Source organism: Triticum dicoccoides, chromosome 3B (assembly GCF_002162155.2).
Source record: "Triticum dicoccoides isolate Atlit2015 ecotype Zavitan chromosome 3B, WEW_v2.0, whole genome shotgun sequence".
Lineage (NCBI taxonomy): Eukaryota > Viridiplantae > Streptophyta > Magnoliopsida > Poales > Poaceae > Triticum > Triticum dicoccoides.
The window spans coordinates 845248852-845256947 of NC_041385.1; the positions used below are offsets into that span (position 1 = coordinate 845248852).

Sequence of the window (8096 nt, forward strand, 5' to 3'; positions counted from 1 at the left end):
ACCAATGATTTGATATGGTACCTCCCTCTTCTCTCTTCTATGAACCCTATAACACACGTCTCAAATCTTAATTTCTTTTATCCTATTGCAGGTTAATTCCAGTTGGGTGTGTTAACCTATAGTAATCAATCAAGTCAACAAATATAACAATGATACTTTGTCTTCTGATTTTTGGTGATGATTTTTTTTGTGACCGAACTAACAGGAGTTGAAGCATGTGTTCTTATTTTTTTATATGACTAGATGCATATGAACTGAAGCTCCATAATTTTCTTTTCAAGTCGACATTGGTGGCAACCAATACAATTAGCGTTATTTACAACCAATGAAGTCTTATAATTTTCTTTCTTAGAAATATACCGTGACGCTGACTATCATTTAGTAGCTCTACAGGCACTGGCCAAAAACAATAATGTTTATTTGTTTAACCACCAAATAGAACAATAGGTTATTCTGCATTATGGGTACACAAATCACAACACTATATTTCAGCTGTAGAAATCTGTGTGGATGCCTGCTGATATTTTAAGCCTACATATTGCCGATTTGGTTTGAGAAATGCTTGAAGCATAATTTACTCCCTAATGTGCAAATAGCAGTATCATTTTTTGTCAAGAAACTGAGAAGACGGAAGAGAGTTGGTGTTGTCACTGTGGTGAGCCTATGCGGCAACCACAAGGCTGAAGTCTGCTTTGATCGTTGTTAAGATTTGAGCCTTGGCTCCGGTTTTGATAGCTCTATATCAGTGAGTTTAGTCCAGTAACTATTTTAAGTATCTTTACTGTGCATAGTTGCATACATTTTATTCATGGATTAGTCTTGGTAATATTAACATTTGAAAAGCAATTTTTGTGTGACCATTTTTTCATCTTAGTATCTCCATCTACCGGCAAAAGTCAACGTACACAAACATGTATTTAACATGCAAAATGAGATAGTGTGCATCGAAACTATGCTTATGTTTGTGACATTCATGTGGCATCTCATGCAGATAGATTTTATTATCCATTTCTGTAGCATGCAATGTTTATTTTCTTCTTTTGGTCCATAATCCCTCCTCAAAGAAATATAAGAGTGTTTAGATCACTAAAGAAGTGATCTAAACGCTCTTATATTTCTTTACATATGGAGTACATGTCATGATTGTTGGATACACATGCAGACTTTCAGCGAGTTTTTGTTCTTGGACTTGGGATCCACAGTCCAAAGTTGATTGGTGGATCAAGTGAACTTGGTGCATCTCCATTCAAGCTGGAGTACAATTACCAGCCTGCTTGTTTAGCGCAGTCTCCACAATCATACAAGCAAATGAGCAGCTGGCGACCCAACACACAAAGTTTCTATCTTCTTATTTTCTATACAAGTAGCAGCTGGCGCAGCGGTGGTGTTGATGAATGACACCCAATGCAGAGGCGGCAGTTACCATAGGGAAGAGGTCAAGAACATCTAGCTCTTGTGGTGTTCCTCCTCATTATTGTCATCGCCATCAACAGCAACAATGACGACCGGCTCATGAGACAGCTACTAGAGAGGGAGCGAGGAAGGGGGAGACAGATCTTTCAGGTACAATGGTATGGCAACCATGTTCTGAACTATCAATTAGATTTGGTGCTAAGTCAGCATCATGTTTTATCCAATCTTTTAAGCACCATAAGTTTCATGTCGAATGTGTTGTAGAAATGTTCTTCCATAAATATGGTTTTAGTCCTTCATATTTTAGTATCATTGTAAATTTATCCATTCACATATCACTCTGAGAAACATTTTTAATTGGGGGAAGGAAGAATGGGAGAAAAGAAGAGTGCTTTGACGTAAAAAAACAAGTCGTCAATATAGCCCGTTGCAACGCACGGGCGTTCTACTAGGAGATGCAACTGGAGTGGAATAATGAAAATACATTTTTGATTGTTACTGTAATTTTTTTCTATACATGTGAAATTGGAAATGCATTATGCTTATGTTTGCAATCAGAAAAAAAAAATTAAAAGGCCCGTGACAACGCACGGGCATTGTACTAGGGAAACAAGTATTGACATTGTACTATCGAAACAAAACGAATAGACATGCAGACTAAGCTCCATATCCAAGGGATTTTGGTAGTACATGCCATGTTTATGCTCACTGTTGAATAGTTTGTATATAACTATTTATGCAATACTTGGATCATAGGAGCAATTCATTTTGTATATTTTGCTGGGGATTGTGCCTTGCAGTCAATTTATAGAAGGGTAAGATGTATCGCAATATCTTTGACTTGCATTCTCTGTGATGTCAAGTAAGAAAATAGAATATATACTCTTTGAATTATATTTCTTTTTTTCGATGTCTCTGTCTTACTTATATAATCCAATTGGCATTCGCTAGAGTTTCTGTTGATGAAACATTTGTTTTGTGATGTGAGGAGGTTCTGTTTGTGACTTTGCAATCAATATTCGTAGATACGGTTCGTAGATCATGATATCTGCACAATCTCAATCTACTTCCTGTGACCATATATTGTATTAATGGGTTGTGTCAGGGTTATTTTATCAACTACTGGGTTGTTGATCTACATTACGGTTTAATTCTTACACGAATTAATGTTGACTCGATTCCCTGTAGTAGGTTGAGAGGCTTCTCCTCTCATGATTTACTATGATTAGTTTGCTTGGCTCCATGCTCCTCATGATTTCTTTGAATTTTTTTTGTAGGATCTCGGTCAAAAATCACCTAAGGAAAATATGTTGTTCTTCTCTACAAGGGTTGCATGTGGAATTTGAGGAGAATCTGTGCACCAGCATCCGACTCCTTGATGTTGCTCTGATCATATTGTGTAAATATATTTCTAATAAAGCAATCGCCCGATGGTGTACATGTTATAAATAACAAGAATCATCAAGTGTGAGAGATGGCAACATCATGATGGGATGGTATGTACTGTTGTGCTCATCAATAGAGTTAGATCACTTTTCTGTCTGAGAGTCGATTTTTTTGTGCGGTAGATGGATTGACAAGTACCAAAGATTGATGCCAAGCAGAACTAAAACCTATCCATGGATTACCTTCAGTCCCGCATTCCAATCAACAACATTGGGCTGAGTGAGCGCGCGGGTGGCGCAAGAGGCAATGGGCAGCCGGTGGAGACTGAGTGGAGAGCGGCGGTGGCGAGGTCGAGAGGTTGGCACCAGCGGCGAGTAGGCAATTACCGTGACGGGCGAGCGGACGGGGCTTGTAAGTGTCACGATTGCATCACAATTGGAATAAAGTAAACAATGCATACTCGTGTGGCCATTGACTGATTTTGTGTGTTGTGTGCTTGTGTTAACAGCCAGCCAAGGGCCATTATGTACGTGAGTGTGTTAGCTGTGGGTATATCTGAAGATTATTTCTCAACTCGGCATGTGGGTAGGGACTAAAAAGACAATGCCATGGTAGCATGGCAGACCTGGCAAGTGCTACGAACATCATGATATTCTTCCTTTTCTTAATTCCTTGATTTGAAAAATAATTTGCTCTGCGTGTATAGGAACATAGCAGTCGGGCAAACGACACTTTGGCATCTTGATCTATCAAGGGAAATATATTTTTTTTATTTTAGAAAATGTGGGTTCGGATTGGTCTGTTGAGTTATGGCTGGCTGATCGGAATAATTTTTCTATTTAAAAAATGTACCAAATAGCATTTCATTAAAGATTGGTCTATTGAGTTATGGCTGGCTCATCGGAATAATTTTCCTATTTAAAAATGTAGCAAATAGCATTTCATTAGAGATGGCTTTGCAGCAAAACGCAAATCACGCAAACCAAGCTATCGCCGCCTCGTCGCTCTCGCCGGGAGCGACAACAACCGCGGGTCTCTTCTTCGCCTTCTTAGTCGGCATCTCCTCCATCCGGATGCCCTGCAGCACGAGCCACTCCGCCACCGCCTGGGACTCGACCTCCAGGAAGTTTAGATCCGTCTTCGGCCATCCGGCACGCCACACCGCCACGTCGTAGGCACGAGAGGCCTCATCGGCGGTAGGATACGTGCCGAGCCACCAACGTTGCCCGGCATCGGAGAACTCCAGTCCAAAGTTCCCGGAGCAGGGCCAGAGGGGAGGCGGACGGAGCAGGGCCGGAGAGGAGGCGGACGGAGCAGGGTCAGAGGGGAGGCGGACGGAGCGGGGCCGGGCGAAGGATGGACCGGAGGCGGAGGCGGCCTGAGAGGAGGCGGGCGGGGTCGGGGCGGAGGCGAACGCGATGGGCAGCGCAGTGGCAGGCGGCGGCCTAAGCGGGGTGGAATCAGTGGTGGGGGTCTGGATCTATGGCGGGGCGAGACCTTAAAAAGTTAACATGTAACTCTTGCAAACTATTTCAAGAGCCCGTGGCAACGCACGGGCATTCTACTAGTACAGCCTAGTGACTCCTCATGCTTCTCTAGCCCTGGATGCAGGACTGAAACGTACACACACATGTGAACATCGCAAACCACTCCTCTTGAGCTCGTCTAAAGGTCACCACATGTCCACATGACAACCACTCAATTATAACATTAACATTAACTCGAGGGGCAGTTTTGGGTTCTGCACCTACCGGTTTCTTTGAAAATTCTTTCATGGGGTATGGGCTAGAGGGTACGAGGCTACATCAAGATGTAGCGGAAGAGTGTGTATGCAATCGGTAGAAACAACCTTAGACAAGCAACCATTGTACATGATGTTGGGAAACGTAGTAAAAACAAAAATATTCGCATCTACGCACACCCAGGATCAATATGAAAATGCATTACGGGTTGGAACCACGATCGTTACCGTCACCGAGTTGCAGCGGAAGAAGAATGTGTCGGTGTAGAGCATACTTGGAGTCCCTCGAACCGTCGATGAACGACTCTGCGAACCGCCCACGAACAGTCCCTCGAACCGAACACCCAAAGCACGACCTCTCTACTTGGTTGCAAGCGTGCAACCTTCACGATTCGGCAGCGCTTCACCGTCCAGAGCTAATCATCGCCAGAGAATTAGAGGGAGGAGATTAGAACCACACCCGGCTTTGAATTATGAGGATTAGAGGGTCTAGATCTAGCTTTAATTAGATCAACTAGGATAAACTAGAACAAGAACTAGAGGAGGCTCCAAACTTATGTTCAAAGGGACCAAAAACCTCAAGAAGGGGGGGGGGGACTTTCCCCCATGTGGTCAGCCAAGAGGAGAGGGAAACCCCCTCCAATTCGGCCTCCCCCTTCCTTCCACAAGGAAGGAAGGGGTGCCACCTCCACTTGGGCCCAAGTGGCCCAAGTTGAATTTTCCGGATTGGCCTTTCAAGGCTCGCTGGTATTAAATTTGCTATAAAAGTCTTCTAATAAATTTACACCCTTTTATATATAATTTAACAACCCCGGAAATATTTTTCACCTATATATTATTTATCGGTAATACCCGGTATTACTCGATACTCTCTGAAACCCTTCCTGTGACCCCAAAACGCTTTCGGATCCTCTTGAAACTATTCCAAATATTAATGAAACAATTTCACAAACATGTTCTCATCACTCTCGTCCTACTAACACTTAACAGATCGTGATTGCCTTAAGCTTGTGACCTCATAGATTCGGTTACTCATAGACATGAATGAAACCATTCGTTCAATGGTCGATAGTGGAACCGTGGATGTCCATATCAATCCCTATGAGCACACGAATGAAATTCGAGTGAACCTTTGGTTATTATGTGATATTCTCTTTGCTTTGCGATACTTCACAAAAATCGGGATGCATTGGTATCCCCCTGAGTCATCACATGCTCATTATACCATTATGCTCGTTACCGGTTTTGTTCTTCTTTCTCGTTGTCGTGTTCCAGCATCGTGACGTAGTCACCTACGTCTGACCAGATGATGATGGATGCCATCACACCGAGAGGGCCCTAAGAATATCTCTCCATCGTCGGAGGAGCAAATCCCACTCTCGAGCTATCTAGTCCCTTGTCAAACTTTTCGATGAACCCATAAGTTGTTGTTATGATCACCGTGTTATAGGTGACGTTTGAGCAACCCCAAAGTCCACCGTACGGTAAGAAGTGACTATGATACTTGAAGGAAATATGCCCTAGAGGCAATAATAAAGTTGATATTTTATATTTCCTTATTCATGATAAATGTTTATTATTCATGCTAGAATTGTATTAATCGGAAACTTGATACATGTGTGAATACATAAACAAAACACCGTGTCCCTAGTATGTCTCTACTTGAATAGCTCGTTGATCAAAGATGGTTAAGTTTCCTAGCCATAGACATGTGTTGTCATTTGATGAATGGGATCACATCATTAGGAGAATGATGTGATGGACAAGACCCACTTGTTAGCTTAGCATAATGATCGTTCAGTTTTATTGCTACTGCTTTCTTCATGTCAAATACATATAATCCTCCGACTATGAGATTATGCAACTCCCGGACACCGGAGGAATGCCTTGTGTGCTATCAAACATCACAACGTAACTGGATGATTATAAAGATGTTCTACAGGTATCTTCGAAGGTGTTTGTTGGGTTGGCATAGATCGAGATTAGAATTTGTCACTCTGAGTATCCACTATTCATAAGCCACCACGTGTCCCCCATTTTTAACTTAAATTCTATTAGGTGATTTAATATTTGTACCATTTACTGAAAAGCCCCTGGAACTTTAAACCTTTATAACTTTTTATCCATAACTTTAATTGAGGTGATTATTTTTTGCTTATTGATCTCTTCATGGGGAGCACTATTCATCGTAACCACTTATTTTCCCTTTTGCACATCAGTCAAAATGAAGTTGATCTTCTTGCATGCCGATCCTTATGATGCAATCTTCCAAATAGGACCTTTAGTTCCACAAATATAACATTTAAAATTTGATCTAAGCAAAATTTGTTTGTAGATCATAAACTGTCACCATGGCAATATTTTTGAGCCACTCATTCAAATGAGTATATTATATTTTGCTTTGAGTTCTAAAGGACCACAAGCATCTATTAGAACCTTATCACCCAAGTTTTAAGCTTTTCAATTTCAATTTCAAAACATATTGAACCTAGAATACAAACCATACTTCCAAATCAAATTAACCTTTTTGTTAATTGGTTATAATGACCTCAACCTATTTGAACCATCTTGAAGCCAAACCTAACATATCATTTTTAAATATTTCAATTTTGAATTCAAACCTTGATTGAGGAATAAATTTCAAACCCATTTGAATATCAACTTGAATCCTTTTGTATAGTGATTTATTTGTGGAACCCAAACCATTCAAACCTTGTGAATTTAGTAAGTCCATCCAAAATCAAATTTGAATATGAACTTGGTTGCTCATAGTTCATAAACCACACACCGAGTTGCAATGATTCCTTTTGCATATTGAATCCATTGCAAATGAAAACCCAAACTCTATGAATCCAATAACTAAACCCTACCTACACAAAGTACAAAGTGTTGACCTAATGATATTGACATTGAATAGAATTCAACCTCAATCCACGACAACTTAAAATTAGTGTTCCTACCAAATAATACTATTTGGATGTGAACTCTTAAGTCATATGCAAACCATTGATTGATTTTTATGGTGTTTCCGTAACACGGTTGCCCCTATTCCACACTAAACAAAGTGAAAGCTTGTGAAGCCAAAGTTTTTCTCCATCGACTCTTAGTATAACTGAGTAGACCCACCACGAGAGCCCTTGGACCAACCTCCTAAGGTGGACCTGCACGGGCGCCGTGTGGGATGGCACGTCCTGGCATGGTCTTGAAATCATCTCTGTGTTGCCTTCACCTCCTAGCTACTCACTACATATCACAAATAATAGTCATTTTGGATATTGACACGGTCTTCACTACTTGCATTTGACCACCAAGTTTCAATATAATCTATACGTATGGTGCAAGCAATTTTATTAAGTTCGCAATACTGGCATGATCTTCACGGCTTGCCTTCAACCATTAAGTTTCAATATAATCTATACATATGGTGCAAGCAATTTTACACTGTGGATATACTTTTTGAGACAACACTAAGCTTATAATCAAAATATTTGAAACAATATTCTTAGTTCACAATTTAAAAGTTCAACTAAATATATATATATATATATATATATCC

General features: G+C 40.7%; 1 long non-coding RNA gene across 1 annotated transcript; it reads left to right on the forward strand.

Annotated features, from left to right (window-relative positions):
- Positions 1-1199: 1199 nt before the first annotated feature.
- LOC119282629 lies at positions 1200-3187 on the forward strand. Its single transcript, XR_005138810.1, has 3 exons — positions 1200-1571; positions 2691-2909; positions 2982-3187. It is a non-coding gene; the product is annotated as an uncharacterized LOC119282629 (long non-coding RNA).
- The last annotated feature ends 4909 nt before the right edge of the window (positions 3188-8096 follow it).